Raw genomic sequence first — 22,686 nt, 5'->3', positions numbered from 1 at the left:
AGAGGCAGGGGAGGTATGCCAACAAATAGAGGAGGGAAACCTCCAACCGAGAAGAACCGGCAAAAACCTCCAACATCGAAAACATCATAGAAGATGCGAGTGGACTCCGTTTTCGATGAACTCAAGCTTGTCACCAAGATGACCATAAGCTCCAAAACTCACAAAGATAAGAACCAAACAAGAACCAATAAAGATGATGCAAGGATGCAATGGTTTGAGCTCTCTACGAACGATATGATCAAGCTACTCATCGAGAGCCCCCCTTGATAGTACGGCAGTCGATCCTATAACCCGGTCTCCCAACTACCATCATGAGACCAGTAAAATTGAAAACCTACCAAGGGCAAACGTTTGCCTTGCACATGGTCCACTTGAGCTAGATGATGACGATCTTGACTCCCTCAAGTTGGACCACCTTTCTTGATTGGGTTGACTCGATGAAGACTAGTTGATTGCTCCCCCATACTCCACTATGGGTGAGCGACTCTTCCACACATCTTCACAAGTCCATTGTCACCACAAAGGACGGCAAGCTTCAAGCATTTGATCTCTTCGTGATGCTCCACTTGAACTTTCACACCGCAACCTTTCTTGATTGTGTTGACTTGATGAAGCCTAGTTGATTGCTCCCCCATACTCCAGTATGGGTGAGCCACTCTTCCGCACATCTTCACAAGTCCATTGTCACCACAAAGGACGGCAAGCTTCAAGCATTTGATCCCTTCGTGATGCTCCACTTGAACTTGCACACCGCAACCTAACCCCACAAAGAACCCTCACGAAGACCATGGGTTAGTACACAAAGCGTAATTGACAATGCTTACCATACCATGGGATCACTTGATCCCTATTGGTACATCTTCTACGCTTTGTGGGTTGATCAACTTGATTCACTCTTTGACTTAGTCTTGATCAACCTCTCACAAGACCAATCTTTAGGTAATTCCTTGAATAGCACCTTGGTCGACACAAACTCTCCTTGAAACCAACACATGTACTCCAAGAAAAGCCTATGGAAAAAACCTTCAAAGATAACTCAAGGCAACCATTAGTCCATAGAGATTGTCATCAATTACCAAAACCAAACATGGGGGCACCGCATGTTCTTTCAAAGGTACATGTGGAAGAATAACACATGTGTGGGACATAAAGCCCAGAAAAATAGTTAGATTAAGCTTCTGTATAAGAAGTCCCCAGGTATAGTGAGCGCGGTTAGCGCATCAAGATTGTGTAACCAAGACACAAGTTTAGCCTTTTAGGGCCTTGAGGAGAATAGAAAGAGAGAAAAGACAGATATGCAAAAAACTGATGGAGGTAAGGAGATGAACATAGAGTCCGACACTAGGCGTAGAATCTTTGGAGTCTGGCTGCGTTCCATGGGTTTGGCTCGAGTCGATTGTCCGATGCATCTCGCAGATGGTACGCTCCACCGGTCAGAACCTGGTCAATAATGAAGGGACCTTCCCATTTGGGCTTGAGCTTGTTCTTTTTCTTCTCCGGCGGGCGTAGACCTAGTTCGCCAATGTTATAGGTTTTGGCCCGTACTTCTCTGCTTTGATACCTTTGAGCCTGTTGCTGATAGAATGCGGAACGGGCTTTTGCCACGTCGCACTCCTCCTCCAGGGTGTCCAAACTGTCCTACCGATCTAGCTCGGCCTCTTTTTCTTCGTACATGAGCACTCAAGGTGAGTCATGAATTATGTTGCAAGGCAGAACCGCCTTTGCACCGTACACCATAAAAACGGTGTGTATCCGGTAGTGCGATTCGGCGAGGTCCGCAGCCCCCATAGTACGGAGTCGAGCTCCTCTAACCAGTGCGTGTTTGATTCCTTTAAGGACCACACTAATCTGGGTTTGATGCCACTCATGATAAGACTGTTTGCTCGCTCGACTTGACTGTTAGTTTGCGGGTGATAGATAGAAGCATAATCGAGCTTGATGCCCATGTTGCTGCACCAAAGTTTCACCTCGTCGGCTGTAAAGTTTGTGCCGTTGTCAGTGATGATGCTGTGGGGGATGCCATAACGGTGTACAACCCCAGATATGAAGTCTATCACCAGTCCGGATTCAGCCGTTTTGATAGGTTTGGCTTCTATCCATTTGGTGAATTTATCCACCATGACCAGTAAGTATTTTTTATGGGTTCCCCCTTTAAGGGGTCTGACCATATCAAGCCCCCAGACCGCAAAGGGCCAAGTAATGGGGATTGTTTAGAGAGCGGTAGGCGGCATATGGCTTTGGTTTGCAAAAAGCTGGCAATCGACGCAATGTTGGACCAAATGTTGCGCATCTGCTCGGGCCTTCGGCCAATAGAAACATATACGGAAGGCCTTGCTTACAAGGGCCCGGGCTGCGGAGTGATGGCCGCCGAGTCCAGCATGGATTTCTGCCAAAAGCTTCCGCCCTTCCTCTTCGGAGATGCACCTTTGAAGGACTCCGATAGTGCTTTTCTTATAAAGCTCTCCCTCGTGGACCTTGTAGGCTTTAGATCGCCGCACTATGCAACGTGCCTCATTTTGGTCCTCGGGTAGTTCCTTCCTGGTTAGGTAGGCCAGGAATGGTTTAGTCCACGGGGCAATGACGACCATTATTACGTGGGCTGAAGGTGTTATTTCGATGGCAGAGCCTCCGATTGTGTCAGAGTGTTCAGTATCTGATGTTGTGGCCGGGTCCGGATTATTGTTACCGGTGTCCCCCTCCCATACCACGGATGGCTTAAACAGTTTTTCCAGGAAGATGTTGGGTGGGACAAGGTCGCGTTTAGCACCGATACGGGCAAGGATATCCGCCGCCTGATTGTTTTCCCGAGCCACATGGTGGAATTCAAGCCCCTCGAACCGAGCTGACATCTTGAGGACGGCATTGCGATATGCCGCCATTTTCGGATCCTTGGCATCAAAGTCTCCATTTATTTGAGATATTGCGAGGTTTGAGTCCCCACGCATTTCCAGGCGTTGAATGCCCATGGAAACTGCCATCCGGAGACCGTGTAATAGGGCCTCGTATTCGGCTGCGTTATTGGAGTCTGTGTATAGTATTTGGAGTACGTATTGCACTGTACCTACGGTGGGGGACGTCAGGACGACGCCAGCCCCCAGACCAACCAGCATTTTAGAGCCGTTGAAGTGCATGATCCAATTGGAGTATGCGTCGTACTCATTAGGGAGTTCGGCTTCTGTCCATTCGGCGATGAAATCGGCCAGTACTTGCGACTTAATGGCTCGCCGTGGTCTATATGTTATGTCAAACGGGAGGAGCTCGATAGCCCATTTGGCAATCCGGCCCATGGCATCGCGGTTGTTTATTATGTCGTTGAGTGGTACTTCGGAGGCCACTGTAATTGAACACTCTTGAAAGTAGTGTCGTAATTTCAGGGATGCCATGAATACCTCGTATGCTATCTTTTGATAATGTGGGTACTGTGATTTGCATGGAGTGAGGACAGTGGATACATAATATACCGGCTTTTGAAGTGGGAATTTATGTCCGTCCGTCTCTTGTTCGACGACGAGCACTGCGCTTACAACTTGGTGAGTTGCTGCTATATAACAGCATTGGTTCACCGACATTTGGCGTAGCCAAGATTGGGTTGGTGGCCAGGATGGCTTTTATTTCTTACAATCCGGTCGTGGCTGCGTCCATCCACTCGAAGTGTTCGGTGCGCCGAAGAAGGCGATAAAGGGGGAGTGCCTTTTCTCCTAATCAGGAGATAAAGTGGCTTAAGGCCGCCACACATCCAGTTAACTTCTGGATTTGCTTGAGGTCAGTTGGGATAGCCAACTGCGACAAAGCCCGGATCTTAGCCGGATTTGCTTCAATTCCTCTGCTGGAGACGATAAAGCCCAAGAGCTTTCCGGCGGGTACGCCGAAAATGCATTTTTCTGGATTGAGCTTAATGTCATATGTTCAGGGATTGTCGAACGTGAGCCTCAAGTCATCTATTAAGGAGTCGACATGTCTGGTTTTAACGACCACATCGTCGACGTATGCCTCCACTGTTTTGCCGATCTGCTTTTCCAGACATGTCTGAATCATGTGCTGATACGTTGCGCTGGCGTTTTTAAGCCCGAAGGGCATTGTGTTAAAACAGAAGGGGCCGTATGGAGTGATAAATGCCGTTGCGGCTTGATCGGACTCCGCCATCTTAATTTGGTGGTAACTGGAGTATGCGTCGAGGAAGCACAATGAGTCGTGTCTTGCAGTAGCATTGATAATTTGATCGATGCGAGGGAGGGGGGAGGGATCCTTTGGGCAAGCCTTATTAAGGTCCTTGAAGTCGACGCATAGGCGCCAGGATTTGTCCTTCTTTGGCACCATCACCAACTTTGCTAGCCAGTCCGGATGCTTTATTTCTCTAATGAATCCGGCCTCCAGTAACTTGGCTAGCTCCTCTCCCATGGCTTGTCGCTTAGGTTCGGAGAAATGCCGAAGAGTCTGCTTGACTGGCTTGAATACTTTTAGAATGTTAAGGCTATGCTCGGCCAGCCTGCGTGGGATTCCTGGCATGTCTGAAGGATGCCAGGCGAATATGTCCCAATTCTCGTGCAGGAACTCCCGTAGTGCGGCATCTACGGCGGGGTTTAACTGTGCCTCGATGGATGCTGTTTTTGTGGGGTCCGTTGGATGAACTTGGAATTTGACTATTTCATCCGCTGGTTTGAAAGAGGTGGACTTGGATCTTTTGTCTAGTATCACGTCGTTCCTGTCCACTGTGGAGCGCAGCGCGGTTAACTCCTCCGCCACAAGGGCTTCAGATATTGCCTCGAGGGCCAGTGCGGCTATTTTGTTCTCAGCGTAGAGTGCTATGTCCGGATCACTAGCTTGAGTGATGATTCCATTGGGCCTGGGCATTTTGAGCTTCATGCACCCGTAATGGGGTATGGCTTGGAAGATCATGAATGCCTCCCGCCCTAGAAGGGCGTAGTATCTGCTACTGAACAGAGCCACTTGGAATGTAATTTCCTCGGATCTATAATTCTCCTGATTGCCGAATACCAAATCTAGTGTGATTTTCCCAGCGCAACGTGCCTCCCGACTAGGGATGATTCCTCGGAAGGTCGTGCTGCTTTGCTCAATACGGTTGCTGTCTATTTCCATTTTTTGAAGAGTCTCCTCATAAATGAGGTTTAATCCGTTGCCGCCGTCCAAGAGCACTTTACTGAGCCGAAAGCTGTCCACAATTGGACTGAGGACCAAGGCGGCTGGTGCTCGGGCTGTACGGAATTTAGGTTCGTCACTTGCATTGAAGGTGATAGCCGTGTCGCTCCATGGATTTATTGCTGCCACGTGGCAGACTTCTGCAAGGCTGCGGAGTGCTCACTTACGCCTATTATTTGAGGCGAAGGTCTCGAAGACTGTCAATACTATATTGTTATCCACAGGAAGGTGCTCTGAGGTGTTTTGGATGAGGAGATCCTCACCGCTCTTGGCCACCTGCCAGAGTACCCAACATGCTCTAAGGCTGTGTGTTGGTATGGTATCCGTTGTACTATGAATTTTGCAGGGCCCGTTAAGCCATCCCTCCAATACGGTTCCACGCCCTGTAGTGGGTTTTGCTTCTTTGTAATTGAGTCGGGCGACTTATGAGAGTGCACCCTTTTAGTTCGGACTGGGGGTTTTGTCAGAGCCGGATTATCCCGAAATTTTGTTTGGGGTTTCCACGCTCTTTCCATCGCACAGTACTTCCGTACTATGGCCGCCAAGTCTGCGAAGTGTGCTATGTCACGGCGACTTATGGCATTGAGGATTCCCTTGTCCGTGCAATTGTTACAAAAGAACGAAATTGTGTCTTCCTCGCGACAGTCCTTGACCTTGTTCATTACAAGGAGGAATCTGGCCCAATAGTGATGTACTGTCTCTTGGGGCTCTTGCCTAATGTGGGAAAGATGATGGAAATATTCCCTAGAGGCAATAATAAAGTTATTATTTATTTCCTTATATCATGATAAATGTTTATTATTCATGCTAGAATTGTATTAACCGGAAACATAATACATGTGTGAATACATAGACAAACAGAGTGTCACTAGTATGCCTCTACTTGACTAGCTCATTGATCAAAGATGGTTATGTTTCCTAACCATAGACATGAGTTGTCATTTGATTAACGGGATCACATCATTAGGAGAATGATGTGATTGACTTGACCCATTCCGTTAGCATAGCACTTGATCATTTAGTTTCTTGCTATTGCTTTCTTCATGACTTATACATGTTCCTATGACTATGAGATTATGCAACTCCCGTTTACCAGAGGAACACTTTGTGTGCTACCAAATGTCACAACGTAACTGGGTGATTATAAAGATGCTCTACAGGTGTCTCCGATTGTGTTTGTCAAGTTGGCATAGATCAAGATTAGGATTTTTCACTCCGATTGTCGGAGAGGTATCTCTGGGCCCTCTCAGTAATGCACATCACTATAAGCCTTGCAAGCAATGTGACTAATGAGTTAGTTACGGGATGATGCATTACGGAACGAGTAAAGAGACTTGCCAGTAACGAGATTGAACTAGGTACGATGATACCGACGATCGAATCTCAGGCAAGTAACATACCGATGACAAAGGGAATAACGTATGTTTTTATGCGGTTTGACCGATAAAGATCTTCGTAGAATATGTAGGAGCCAATATGAGCATCCAGGTTCCGCTATTGGTTATTGACCGGAGACGTGTCTCGGTCATGTCTACATTGTTCTCGAACCCGTAAGGTCCGCACGCTTAACGTTACGATGACAGTTTCATTATGAGTTTATATATTTTGATGTACCGAAGGTTGTTCGGAGTCCCGGATATGATCACAGACATGACGAGGAGTCTCTAAATGGTCGAGACATAAAGATCGATATATTGGACGGCTATATTCGGACACCAGAAGTGTTTCGGGTGATTTCGGAGAAAACCGGAGTGCCGGAAGGGTTACCGGAACCCCCCGGGGAAGTATTGGGCCTTAGTGGGCCTGAGGGGAGAGAGAGGGCAGCAGCCCAGGAGGTGGCACGCCCCCTCCCATGAGGAGTCTGAATTGGACTAGGGGAGGGGGCGCGGCCCCTCTTTCCCTCTCCCTCTCCCTCTCTTTCCTTCCCCCTTATCTCTTCCTAGTTGGACTAGGAAAGGGGAGTCCTACTCCTACTAGGAGGAGGACTCCCCCCTCCTTGGCGTGCCCCAAGGGCCGGCCGGCCTCCCCCCCTTGCTCCTTTATATACGGGGGCAGGGGGGCACCTCTAGACACACAAGTTGATCTTCGTGACCGTTCTCTTAGCCATGTGCGGTGCCCCCCTCCACCATAATCCTCGATAATATTGTAGCGGTGCTTAGGCGAAGCCCTGCGATGGTAGAACATCAAGATCGTCACCACGCCGTCATGCTGACGGAACTCTTCCCCGACACTTTGCTGGATCGGAGTCCGGGGATTGTCATCGAGCTGAACGTGTGCTAGAACTCGGAGGTGCCATAGTTTCGGTGCTTGATCGGTCGGGCCGTGAAGACGTACGACTACATCAACCGCGTTGTGCTAACGCTTCTGCTTCCGGTCTACGAGGGTACATAGACAACACTCTCTCCTCTCATTGCTATGCATCACCATGATCTTGCATGTGCGTAGGAAAATTTTGAAATTACTACGTTCCCCAACAGTGGCATCCAAGCCTAGGTTTTATGTGTTGATGTTATATGCACGAGTAGAACACAAGTGAGTTGTGGGCGATATAAGTCATACTACTTACCAGCATGTCATACTTTGGTTCGGCGGTATTGTTGGATGAAGCGGCCCAGACCGATATTACGCGTATGCTTACGCGAGACTGGTTCTACCGACGTGCTTTAAACACAAGTAGCTGGCGGGTGTCAGTTTCCCCAACTTTAGTTGAACTGAGTGTGGCTATGCCCGGTCCTTGCGAAGGTTAAAACAGCACCAACTTGACAAACTATCATTGTGGTTTTGACGCGTAGGTAAGAACGGTTCTTGCTCAGCTCGTAGCAGCCACGTAAAACTTGCAACAACAAAGTAGAGGACGTCTAACTTGTTTTTGCAGGGCATGTTGTGATGTGATATGGTCAAGACATGATGCTAAATTTTATTATATGAGATGATCATGCTTTGTAACCGAGTTATCGGCAACTGGCAGGAGCCATATGGTTGTCGCTTTATTGTATGCAATGCAATTGCGCTGTAATGCTTTACTTTATCACTAAGCGGTAGCGATAGTCGTGGAAGCATAAGATTGGTGAGACAACAACGATGCTACGATGGTGATCAAGGTGTCGCGCCGGTGACGATGGTGATCATGACGGTGCTTCGGAGATGGAGATCACAAGCACAAGATGATGATGGCCATATCATATCACTTATATTGATTGCATGTGATGTTTTATCTTTTATGCATCTTATCTTGCTTTGTTTGACTGTAGCATTATAAGATGATCTCTCACTAAATTTCAAGATAAAAGTGTTCTCCCGGAGTATGCACCGTTGCCAAAGTTCGTCGTGCCCAGACACCACGTGATGATCGGGTGTGATAAGCTCTACGTCCATCTACAACAGGTGCAAGCCAGTTTTGCACATGCAGAATACTCAGGTTAAACTTGACGAGCCTAGCATATGCAGATATGGCCTCGGAACACTGAGACTGAAAGGTCGAGCGTGAATCGTATAGTTGATATGATCAACATAGTGATGTTCACCATTGAAAACTACTCCATTTCATGTGATGATCGGTTATGGTTTAGTTGATTTGGATCACGTGATCACTTAGAAGATTAGAGGGATGTCTTTCTAAGTGGGAGTTCATAAGTAATATGATTAATTGAACTTAAATTTATCAAGAACTTAGTCCTGGTAGTATTAGCATATCTATGTTGTAGATCAATAGCTCGCATTTAGCTCCCCTGTTTTATTTTTGATATGTTCCTAGAGAAAACTAAGTTGAAAAATGTTTGTAGCAATGATGCGGATTGGATCCGTGATCTGAGGATTATCCTCATTGCTGCACAGAAGAATTATGTCCTTGATGCACCGCTAGGTGACAGGCCTATTGCAGGAGCAGATGCAGATGTCATGAACGTTTGGCTAGCTCAATATGATGACTACTTGATAGTTTAGTGCACCATGCTAATAGCTTAGAATCTGGATTTCAAAGACGTTTTGAACGTCATGGATCATATGGATGTTCCAGGAGTTGAAGTTAATATTTCAAGCAAATACCCGAGTTGAGAGATATGAAGTCTCCAACAAGTTCTATAGCTAAAAGATGGAGGAGAATAGCTCAAGAAGTGAGCATGTGTTCAGATTGTCTGGGTACTACAATCGCTTGAATCAAGTGGGAGCTAATCTTCCAGATAAAATAGTGATTGACAGAATTCTCTAGTCACCATCACCAAGTTAGTAGAACTTCGTGATGAACTATAGTATGCAAGGGATGATGAAAACGATTCCCGAGCTTTTCATGATGATGAAATCAATGAAGGTAGAAATCAAGAAAGAGCATCAAGTGTTGATGATTTACAAGACCACTAGTTTCAAGAAAAGGGCAAAGGGAAAGAAAGGGAACTTCAAGAAGAACGGCAAGCAAGTTGCTGCTCAAGTGAAGAAGCCCAAGTCTGGTCCTGAGACTGAGACTAAGTGCTTCTACTGCAAAGGGACTGGTCACTAGAAGCGGAACTGCCCCAAGTATTTGGCGGATAAGAATGATGGCAAAGTGAACAAAGGTATATTTGATATACAGATTATTGATGTGTATTTTACTAGTGTTCGTAGCAACCCCTCGGTATTTGATACTGGTTCAGTTGCTAAGAGTAGTAACTCGAAACGGGAGTTGCAGAATGAACAGAGACTAGTTAAGGGTGAAGTGACGATGTGTGTTGGAAGTGGTTCCAAGATTGATATGATCATCATCGCACACTCCCTATACTTTCGGGATTAGTGTTGAACCTAAATAAGTGTTATTTGGTGTTTGCGTTGAGCATGAATATGATTTGACCATGTTTATTGCAATACGGTTATTCATTTAAGTAAGAGAATAAATTGTTGTTCTGTTTACATGAATAAAACCTTCTATGGTCATACACCAATGAAAATGGTTTGTTGGATCTCGATCATGGTGATACACATTCTCATAATATTGAAGCCAAAAGATGCAAAGTTAATAATGATAGTGCAACTTATTTGTGGCACTGCCGTTTAGGTCATATTGGTGTAAAACGCATGAAGAAAATCCATGCTGATGGGCTTTTGGAATCACTTGATTATGAATCAATTGATGCTTGTGAACCATGCCTCATGGGCAAGATGACTAAGACGCCGTTCTCTAGAACAATGGAGCAAGCAACAGATTTGTTGGAAATCATACATACTGATGTATGTGGTCCGATGAATATTGAGGCTCGTGGCAGGTATCATTATTTTCTGATCTTCACAGATGATTTGAGCAGATATGAGTATATCTACTTGATGAAACACAAATCCGAAACATTTGAAAAGTTTGAAGAATTTCAGAGTGAAGTGGAGAATCATCGTAACAAAAATAAAATTTTCTACGATATGATCGCAGAAGGAAAATATTTGAGTTACGAGTTTGGCCTTCAGTTAAAAAATTGTGAAATAGTTTCACTACTCACGCCACCTGGAACACCACAGTGTAATGGTGTGTCTGAACGTCGTAACCGTACTTTATTAGATATGGTGCGATCTATGACGTCTCTTACTGATTTACCGCTATCGTTTTGGAGTTATGCATTAGAGACAGCTACATTCACGTTAAATAGGGCACCATCTAAATCCGTTGAGACGACAGCGTATGAACTATGGTTTGGCAAGAAACCTAAGCTGTCATTTTTTAAAGTTTGAGGTTGCATTGCTTATGTGAAAAAGTTTCAACCTGATAAGCTCAAACCCAAATCGGAGAAGTGCGTCTTCATAGGATAGCCAAAAGAAAATATTGGGTACACCTTCTATCACAGATCTGAAGGCAAGATATTCATTGCTGAGAATGGATCCTTTCTAGAGAAGGAGTTTCTCTCAAAAGAAGTGAGTGGGAGGAAAGTAGAACTTGATGAGGTAACTGTACCTGCTCTCTTATTGGAAAGTAGTTCATCATAGAAATCTGTTCCTGTGACTACTACACCAATTAGTGAGGAAGCTAATGGTGATGATCATGTAACTTCAGATCAAGTTACTACCGAAACCTCGTAGGTAAACCAGAGTGAGATTCGCACCAGAGTGGTACGCTAATCCTGTTCTAGAGGTCATGTTACTTGACCATGACGAGCCTACGAACTATGAGGAAGCGATGATGAGCCCAGATTCCGCGAAATGGCTTGAGGCCATGAAATCTGACATGAGATCCATGTATGAGAACAAAGTATGGACTTTGATTGACTTGCCCAATGATCGGCGAGCCATTGAGATTAAATGGATCTTCAAGAGGAAGACGGACGCTGATATTAGTGTTACTATCTACAAAGCTAGAATTGTCGCAAAAAGGTTTTCGACAAGTTCAAGGTGTTGACTATGATGAGAGTTTCTCACACGTATCTATGCTTAAGTCTGTCTGAATCATGTTAGCAATTGCCGCATTTTATGAAATCTGGCAAATGGATAAACAAAACTGCATTCCTTAATGGATTTATTAAAGAATAGTTGTATATGATGCAACCAGAAGGTTTTGTCAATCCTAAAAGTGCTAACAAAATATGCAAGCTCCAGCGATCCATCTATGGACTGGTGCAAGCATCTCGGAGTTGGAATATACGCTTTGATAAGTTGATCAAAGCATATAGTTTTATACAGACTTGCAGTGAAGCCTCTATTTACAAGAAAGTGAGTGGGAGCACTACAACATTTCTGATAAGTATAGGTGAATGACATACTGTTGATCGGAGATAATGTAGAATTATTCTGCAAAGCATAAAGGAATGTTTGAAAGGAGATTTTCAAAGAAAGACCTCAGTGAAGCTGCTTACATATTGAGCATCAAGATCTATAGAGATAGATCAAGACACTTGATAAGTTTTTTCAATGAGTACATACCTTGACAAGATTTTGAAGTAGTTCAAAAAGGAACAGTCAGAGAAGGAGTTCTTGCCTGTGTTACAAGGTGTGAAGTTGAGTAAGACTCAAAACCCGACCACGGCAGAAGATAGAGAGAAAATGAAAGTCATTCCCTATGCCTTAGCCATAGGTTCTACAAAGTATGCCATGCTGTGTACCAGACCTATTGTATACCCTGCCCTGAGTTTGGCAAGGGAGTACAATAGTGATCTAGGAGTAGATCACTAGACAGCGGTCAAAATTATCCTTAGTGGAATAAGGATATGTTTCTCGATTATGGAGGTGACAAAAAGGTTCGTCGTAAAGGGTTACGTTGATGAAAATTTTGACACTGATCCAGATGACTCTAAATCTCAATCTGGATACATATTGACAGTGGGAGCAATTAGCTAGAGTAGCTCCGTGCAGAGCATTGTTGACATAGAAAATTGCAAAATACTTACGGATTTGAATGTGGCAGACCCGTTGACTAAACTTCTCTCACAAGCAAAACAAGATCACACCTTAGTACTCTTTGGGTGTTAATCACATAGCGATGTGAACTAGATTATTGACTCTGGTAAACCCTTTGGGTGTTGGTCATATGTCGATGTGAACTATGGGTGTTAATCATATGGTGATGTGAACTATTGGTATTAAATCACATGGCGATGTGAACTAGATTATTGACTCTAGTGCAAGTGGGAGACTGTAGGAAATATGCCCTAGAGGCAATAATAAAGTTATTATTTATTTCCTTATATCATGATAAATGTTTATTATTCATGCTAGAATTGTATTAACCGGAAACATAATACATGTGTGAATACATAGACAAACAGAGTGTCACTAGTATGCCTCTACTTGACTAGCTCGTTGATCAAAGATGGTTATGTTTCCTAACCATAGACATGAGTTGTCATTTGATTAACGGGATCACATCATTAGGAGAATGATGTGATTGACTTGACCCATTCCGTTAGCATAGCACTTGATCGTTTAGTTTGTTGCTATTGCTTTCTTCATGACTTATACATGTTCCTATGACTATGAGATTATGCAACTCCCGTTTACCGGAGGAACACTTTGTGTGCTACCAAACGTCACAACGTAACTGGGTGATTATAAAGGTGCTCTACAGGTGTCTCCGAAGGTACTTGTTGGGTTGGCGTATTTCGAGATTAGGATTTGTCACTCCAATTATCGGAGAGGTATCTCCGGGCCCTCTCGGTAATGCACATCACTTAAGCCTTGCAAGCAATGCAACTAATGAGTTAGTTGCGAGATGATGTATTACGGAACGAGTAAAGAGACTTGCCGATAACGAGATTGAACTAGGTATTGAGATACCAACGATCGAATCTCGGGCAAGTAACATACCGATGACAAAGGGAACAACGTATGTTGTTGTGCGGTCTGACCGATAAAGATCTTCGTAGAATATGTAGGAGCCAATATGAGCATCCAGGTTCCGCTATTGGTTATTGACCAGAGACATGTCTCGGTCATGTCTACATTGTTCTCGAACCCGTAGGGTCCGCACGCTTAACGTTACGATGACAGTTTCATTATGAGTTTATATATTTTGATGTACCGAAGGTTGTTCGGAGTCCCAGATATGATCACGGACATGACGAGGAGTCTCGAAATGGTCGAGACATAAAAATCGATATATTGGACGGCTATATTCGGACACCGAAAGTGTTTCAGGTTATTTTGGAGAAAACCAGAGTGCCGGAAGGGTTACCGGAACCCCCCGGGGAAGTATTGGGCCTTAGTGGGCCTGAGGGGAGAGAGACGGCAGCAGCCCAGGAGGTGGCGCGCCCCCTCCCATGAGGAGTCCGAATTGGACTAGGGGAGGGGGCGCGGCCCCTCTTTCCCTCTCCCTCTCCCTCTCTTTCCTTCCCCCTTATCTCTTCCTAGTTGGACTAGGAAAGGGGAGTCCTACTCCTACTAGGAGGAGGACTCCCCCTCCTTGGCGCGCCCCAAGGGCCGGCCGGCCTCCCCCCTTGCTCCTTTATATACGAGGGCAGGGGGCACCTCTAGACACACAAGTTGATCTTCGTGATCTTTCTCTTAGCCGTGTGCGGTGCCCCCCTCCACCATAATCCTCGATAATATTGTAGCGGTGCTTAGGCGAAGCCCTGCGATGGTAGAACATCAAGATCGTCACCACGCCGTTGTGCTGACGGAACTCTTCCCCGACACTTTGCTGGATCGGAGTCCGGGGATCGTCATCGAGCTGAACGTGTGCTAGAACTCGGAGGTGTCGTAGTTTCGGTGCTTGATCGGTCGGGCCATGAAGACGTACGACTACATCAACCGCGTTGTGCTAACGCTTCCGCTTCCGGTCTATGAGGGTACGTAGACAACACTCTCTCCTCTCGTTGCTATGCATCACCATGATCTTGCGTGTGCGTAGGAAAATTTTGAAATTACTACGTTCCCCAACAAAAGTTCGTTTGTATTTGGGTGGATGGGTGGATTTAAGTCCAGACCTTGACCCAATCTGAGACCCCGGGGCGGGGGAGTTTCCGATCTTGGAAGTTCGGGCTCCGGGATGTTGCCCCGCAAGTTCGGTATGCAGCCTGATTCTAGGTTCAGGGTTAGGGTGATGTCCTCCCGTGAGCGGGTATCCGGCTCGGAGAGCTCAGGAATCCGGACATAGTTCATTCTCAAGATAGAGGGAGAATCGCCGCATTGCTCCTCCACCACCGCTATCTGATGGGTGACCAGCGGAGAGTTAATTTCCCTTTGGTAGGGTTTAATCCCAATCCGATCGTAGTCCGTAGCGACTCCCAGAGCAGCGATGCGATCCAAGAGCTCGTTCAGCGAGGAGAGCTCCCTTGAATCCATCTGCTCAGTGAATTTCGAGCCGATGTGAAGGCTATTTTCGATGACCCGAGAAGTCATCGTCGGCGTAGCGGCCAAGCGGGCGATCATGACGAAGCCGCCTAGTCAGAGAGTTTGGCCTACAGCCCGGGCTACCCCAGAGGTGATGTTGTCCTTGACAACGTGACGAGCCATCCCTCCTTATGATGACGACACAGTGGAACTCTCAATGAAAGCACCAATATCGGTGTCAAAACCGGCGGATCTCGGGTAGGGGGTCCCGAACTGTGCGCCTAAGGCGGATGGTAATAGGAGGCAGGGGACACGATGTTTATCCAGGTTCGGGCCCTCTTGATGGAGGTAATACCCTATGTCCTACTTGATTGTTCTTGGTGATATGAGTCTAACAAGAGTTGATCTACCACGAGATTGTAGAGGCTAAACCCTAGAAGCTAGCCTATGGTATGATTGTATGTTGTCCTACGGACTAAACCCTCCGGTTTATATAGACACCGGAGGGGGCTAGGGTTACACAAGGTCGGTTACAAGGGACGAGATCTACATATCCGTATTGCCTAGCTTGCCTTCCACGCGAAGGAGTCCCATCCGGACACGGGACAAAGTCTTCAATCTTGTATCTTCATAGTCCAACAGTCCGGCCAAAGGATATAGTCTGGCTGTCCGGAGACCCCCTAATCCAGGACTCCCTCAACCGGGATGATGAAGATGGCCACCGGAGAAGGATTCCGCCCCTCCGGCAGGGTGCCGAAACGGGTCTAGATTGGCTTTCGGTGGCTACGGAGGCTTCTGGCGGCGGAACTCCCGATCTATTGTGTTCCCCGATAGTTTTAGGGTATATGGATATATATATATATAGGCGGAAGAAATAAGTCAGGGGAGCCACGAGGGGCCCACGAGGGTGGAGGGCGCGCCCAGGGGGGTGGGCGCGCCCCCCTGCCTCGTGGCTTCCTCGTTTCTTTCTTGACGTGGACTCCAGGTCTCCCGGGTTACTTTCTTTCCAAAAATAACTTTTCCGAAGGTTTCATTCCGTTTAGACTCCATTTGATATTCCTTTTCTTTGAAACCCTAAAACAAGGGGAAAACAGAAACTGGCACTGGGCTTTAGGTTAATAGGTTAGTCCCAAAAATCATATAAAATAGCATATAAATGCATATAAAACATCCAAGGTTGATAATATAATAGCATGGAACAATCAAAAATTATAGATACGTTGGAGACGTATCACCGCTGCCAAGCCCTAAACTCTCTCGGGAGGGCTGATCTGGAGTCCGTTCGGGGCTCCGGAGAGGGGAATCCGTCGCCATCGTCATCATCAACCTTCCTCCATCACCAATTTCATGATGCTCACCGCCGTTCGTGAGTAATTCCATCGTAGACTTGCTAGATAGTGATGGGTTGGATGAGATTTATTATGTAATCGAGTTAGTTTTGTTAGGGTTTGATCCCTAGTATCCATTATGTTCTGAGATTGATGTTGCTATGCCTTTGCTATGCTTAATGCTTTTCACTAGGGCCCGATTTCCATGATTTCAGATCTGAACCTATTATGTTTTCATGAATATATGTTAGTTCTTGATCCTATCTTGCAAGTCAATAGTCACCTATTATGTGTTATGATCCATTAACCCCGAAGTGACAATAATCGGGATACTTACCGGTGATGACCGTAGTTTGAGGAGTTCATGTATTCACTATGTGTTAATGCTTTGGTCCGGTACTCTATTAAAAGGAGGCCTTAATACCCCTTAGTTTCCAATAGGACCCCGCTGCCACGGGAGGGTAGGACAAAACATGTCATGCAAGTTCTTTTCCATAAGCACATATGACTATATTCCGAATACATGCCTACATTACATTGATGAACTAGAGCTAGTTCTGTGTCACCCTATGTTATAACTGTTGCATGATTGATCGCATCCGACATAATTATCCATCACTGATCCATTGCCTATGAGATTTTCATATATTGTTCTTCGCCTATTTACTTTTCTGTTGCTACTGTTACAATCACTATAAAACCAAAACTGTTACCGTTACTTTTGCTGCCGTTACCACTACTATCATATTACTTTGCTACTAAATACCTTGCTGTAGATATTAAGTTATCCAGGTGTGGTTGAATTAACAACTCAGCTGCTAATACTTGAGAATATTCTTTGGCTCCCCTTGTGTCGAATCAATAAATTTGGGTTGAATACTCTACCCTCAAAAACTGTTGCGATCCCCTATACTTGTGGGTTATCAACATCCTTTTCAAATGGCTTTATAAATATGCTAGTAGGATGAGGCATACAATTTCCTTCTGGCTTATGTTATGTCATAGGATAAACACCGAGGGTCTACTCAAGAGGAATGGTTCTTTCATATGAATGAGTACAATTGCACCTTATGTCAAAACAACACCAAAGAAACTAAAATGCATCGCTGGGACTCTGTCATTCCCAACAAAGATGGTGCACTTTGATTTTTTATGATGCAACTCTTGCTACACAAAAACTTCCCATGTAAATTGCAATAGATGTGATCATTGTCGGTTGTGATCGGTTGCTGAAATATTTTCTTTTTGCGGGAAAACTACATTAGCTTTGCCCGGGTGATAATTTATTCCGAGGTCGTAGTCCTTAACCAACTCGAGCCATCGTCGCTGTCGAAGGTTCAAATCAGGCTGGGTGAATATATACTAGAGACTCTTGTGGTCGGTAAATATCTGGCACTTCTTTCCAATCAGATAGTGTCTCCAGATCTTCAAAGCGTGCACCACCACGGCCAATTCCAAATCAAGAGTAGGATAGTTTCCTTCGTGTTGCCATAGTTGTCGGGATGCATAAGCCACCACTTTGCCATCTTGCATGAGTACACATCCAAGCCCTTTTCTGGATGCGTCGCAATAGACATCAAAACTGCGGTAGATGTCTGGAAGAGTTAATACTGGTGCCGATGTCAGCCTAATTTTTAACTCATTGAAAATCCGTTCGCAGTCCTCAGTCCATTCAAACTTCTTATCCTTCTTTAGGAGCTCAGTCATTGGCTTGGCGATCTTGGAGAATGCTTCAATAAAACGGCGATAATATCCGGCTAGTCCAAGGAAACTCCGGATTTCTGAGACTGTTATTGGTGTGGACCAATCAAGTACATCCTTCACCTTGCTTGGATCCACTGAGATTCCTTCTGCCGAGAGGACATGCCCGAGAAATCCCACTTGCTGGAGCCAAAACTCACATTTGCTGAATTTGGCATAAAGTTGATGGTCGCGAAGCCTTTGTAAAAATGCTCGGAGATGCTCCTTGTGTTCATCTTTGCTCTTGGAGTAAATGAGTATGTCGTCAATGAACACCACCACAAATTTGTCCAAGAAAGCCATAAACACCTTGTTCATCATATGCATGAAGAAGGCTGGGGCGTTGGTGAGGCTGAAGGACATAACGATATACTCATAAAGACCGTATCGAGTGGTGAACATGGTCTTAGGAATATCCTCCTTCTTTATCTTGAGCTGATGATATCCGGTCCTCAAATCAATTTTGGAGAATACTTTGGCCCCGCTGAGTTGATCAAACAGATCATCAATCCTTGGCAGTGGATACTTGTTCTTGATGGTGACGTCATCCGGCTGTCGGTAGTCTACGCACATTCGTAGACTGCCATCCTTTTTATCCACGAATATCGCTGGTGACCCCCATGGTGAAGAGCTTGGGCGGATGTATCCTTTCTGCAGCATCTCATTCAGTTGTTTCTTCAATTCCACCAATTCGGATGAAGGCATACGATAACATTTCTTGTGTATCAGGGTGGTTCCGCGCACCAAGTCAATTGCAAACTCCAATTCTCGATCTGGTAGCATTCCTGGTAATTCTTCAAGAAATACATCTGGATACTCACTGACCACTGGAATTAATTCCACCTCTTCTGCCACGGCTGCGAAAACCATATCTTTCATGGGTATGCGCTTGCGGGCATAAAAACTTGTGATGCGACCTTCCGTATTTTTCAGGGTAACTTCTCTGGTCGCGCAGCTGATGCATAATTGGTATTGGGTTAACCAATTCATGTCCAGAATAACATCCAATTTGTTGGAGTCGATGATTATCAAAGATGTTGGAAACTTGACGCCCTTGATGTCAATTTCCAAATTATGGCAGACGAGATTGCTTCTGAGTAGGGATCCCGGGGATTGTACCAGCATGTGTTTGCCCAAAATCGAGCAAGGAAAATTGTTTTGGGAAGCAAAACTCCGTGAAATAAAAGAGTGGGAAGCCCCAGAATCAAATAATATTACGGCGGGTATGTCATTAACAAGGAACATACCAATGACGAATTCCGGGTCCTCTTGGGCTTCGTCTGGGAGATATGATGGATTTGCCCCTAGATCATATCTGGGGCGGAATACGGCTCCATGTAGTTGACTTGCGGATGGAATGGAGTTGCTTGTTTGTTGTTCTTGGGACACTATCGTGTCCGGTTTGACCACAGCTGAAGCATGAATTGTTGCGCTGACAATATTCACGCACCGGGCTGGTCACGACATTCTTGACTTGAGTGGTAGTCTTGTTGACATTCGGCTGCCAGTTGGGTTTCTACTCAACTTGAGTCTGTTGCCAAGTACGAGCCTTCTGCACTGGTTGCATATCCTTCTTCGGCTCAAATTTGTGCTTGTGGTTGTTAACAGCTGGCTTGTTGTCGTGGAGGAGCTTGTGTTCCCTTTCTGCGATGAGGGCCTTGTTCACCAGAGTCAGGAAGTTCAGGAAATCAAACATGTTGAGCGTGCACCTGAGATGCTAATTCAGTCCTCCAAGAAACATGTCGATCTTCCATTCTTCTGTGGCCACATCGTGCAGAGAATAGCGGGCCAAATGGTTGAATTTATTCAGATACTCGCTGACTGTCATGCTGCCTTGAGTGAGGGCGAGGAATTCGTGCTGCTTGATTTTCATAATTCTGGTGGGAATATGATACTTGCAGAAATGATCCTTGAATTTTTTCCAAGTAATTTCCTCGTCCGCGGGCCATATAACCTTGGCATTATCCCACCATATAGCGGCAGCTCCTTCGAGATAATGCATTGCGAAGGGAACCATGTCTCCTTCTTCAGTGCGAGCAATCTCCAGTTTCCTTTCAATAGTTCTTAACCAATCATCGGCGTCCAATGGATCAATAGCTTGACTGAAGCTGGGAGGCTTGGTTCACTGAAAATCTGACAGCTTGGAGTGACGACTATTCTGGTTTCCATTCTGCCCAACCATAACTTGCACACTTTTCAATATTTCCAGCAGATCGTTGCTCCTTCTTTCTTCAAACATTCGCAGAATTTGCTCAGTGGAAGGCGGATGTGGTGGTGGAGACGGAGGTGGCTGGTATGGCTCGGGGGGATGTCCTGCCTGTCTTGTGGAGCGACGAACAGGGACATCCTCACTAGCTTGACTGCTACTGCCTCCACGCGTCATCCTATTATTCGTTTTTCCCAATACATAGCAACCATGATGAGAAAATTTCAAAATGGGAGGAAAGCCAATGACAAATCCTGGAAGAACACAACGAATGAAAACCAAAGCGAATAAAAAGTTCCAACATAATTATACATAGACTTAACATGACAGTACACATCACAACGGGTCTATTACCCTCATACATGAAACTAAGCATCATGACGTGTGCGATTACACTCATACATCATACTCATAACTAGAGCGATACTCTAACGGTCTACTACTCAGACGGTGCTGCTGCAGGCTCCTCTCCTGAGCCGGTTCTAGATCCTGAACTGATAGTAGAGACCTCCGGTTTAAGAGAGACGCGCTGGCGCTGCCTCGAGGGCTCTCCCTCAAGGGCAGGAGCGGGATGGGATCTAAGCATAGGAGCGGCAGGAGTAGCGACAAGGGAAGCCCACGCAGCAGGAGCACTGCGAGGGGTCACCGTCAGAGGGTTAACGGCACCCTGAGAAGTCACCGGTGGAACGGAGACTGGAGGAACTGGAGTAGTGTAGATGACAGTAGGAAGAGGGTTCCTAGCACGAGCAGCGGCGAGAGCTGTCCGGGCGCGTGAAAGCTCCCGAGCTAACTCGTAGTTAAGGTGATAACTGGCTCTGATGTAGCAAGAAAGGTGACTAGTGGGACGATCGCACGCCGGATTAATCAAAGGAAAGCGGATACACCCATTCTCGTGCAAAGATGGGTAGTAGAAAACACCTGGGTGGGTGTGCATGCTTACCTCGTTGTAGAAACAAGAGCCTTAGAAGCAAACTGAACCGCCTGAGATGGCGTAGAAGCAAGACCACCCTTAAAGAATGAGTGTAAGCGCCGGAAGGGGGACTGTGGTGTAGACTGACCTCAGCATAATACTCATACAATGCACCGGCCAGATGCTCCCGTACACCTGATACTCTGGATCAGCACCCTCTGGGTAGAGTCGTCGCCACATGTTCTGAAGCAGGTGCGGCGATGTGTACGGAGTTGGCTCAGGATGGTACAAGATCGATACTGGAGTCATCTACACTCACAAACCATATGGTTAGTAATAACAACAAATAAACATGCATGCAATGCAGCAACCAATTTTCTATGACTACCGGCACTCAAACGAAGCTACCTACCGTTTCACTAACGCACTAACGATATAGCGTGTCCTACAATCAGCGCGGCTCTGATACCAAGCGTTGTGGCACCCCGGCTCAGAGCAACCGGTTTACTTTGCATTGCCAGCCCAGAGATCTAGTCTTCTGGCAATACACAACAACATGGTACAGAAACAACCGCTTTATTGATGCTAGCAGATTACATAAGTCTGACATTACATTGAGATACGAGGCCAAGCGGCACACACGGTGCTGCTGAATAGTATGTACATTATTTAATGAACATGGCGAGGGCCTCGATAACACGAACTGCGCGACAACGGAAGAACGACGAAGTGGAAACTCCATAGCACAGGGACATTGACGTGGACACGGCCTAGACACTAGATGCGCTTCGATTTGAACCAACTTGCCTAAAGCTGGCATAACATGCCAGGTCAGTACATTGAATGTACTTGCAAGCTCACAACAATCATAAGCACGATGACATACAATATCATGACAATTAATCAGATTAATGCAAGGCAAGAACTACTACAGATGCAAACCAATACATGCACCGAGTCTCACGGACTCGCTTACCAGACGGTTATCTCGTAACCAAACGGTACCCATACCTGGGTCACAACTAAAACCAAACACTCATGAACAACTCACGAGTTCATGAATCACACAAAACACAATGCACCACAACAATCATTTTAGTTTGCAAGATTAATTATAAAATTTGATCCATGGTGTGACTTACTTCCGAGCTATGCCCATAACCGAGGACGTGGCTATCGATAGATTAAATACACTCTGCAGAGGTAGCGCACTTTACCCACACTACGGAACACTGGCCTCGCACTCCCATTCGGGTGGACCAAAGCATTTCGGCGAAACCCTCCCTTTGTCATGGCACTCTCCCGGCCACTCCGACCAACTCCCTCTCAGGGCTACGTCTTGGGTGGCCCCGTGTCTACCAAAGACACCAACGGCCACCGTCGTGGCAAAACGGTCCCAAACAGGGACAAGGTACCAAAAAATTAAAAAACGAGCACACAAGGTTATGTCTGCTTACCGGGCCAGGGTATGCACGCCCATAACCTTCCCTCGCGGGAGGCATCAGTGAGAGGCACAACAAAGGACTGAATCAAGACCTTCCCACAAGGTAAATGTGGTTGCACTGAATAAAAACCCGATTCAGTGGCACCATGATGTGATCAACATCATATTCAAGTTGAACTTAATCCAATTT

This window comes from Triticum urartu, chromosome 1 (assembly GCF_003073215.2).
Source record: "Triticum urartu cultivar G1812 chromosome 1, Tu2.1, whole genome shotgun sequence".
Taxonomy (NCBI): Eukaryota; Viridiplantae; Streptophyta; class Magnoliopsida; order Poales; family Poaceae; genus Triticum; species Triticum urartu.
Note: the sequence above shows the minus strand (reverse complement) of the source record.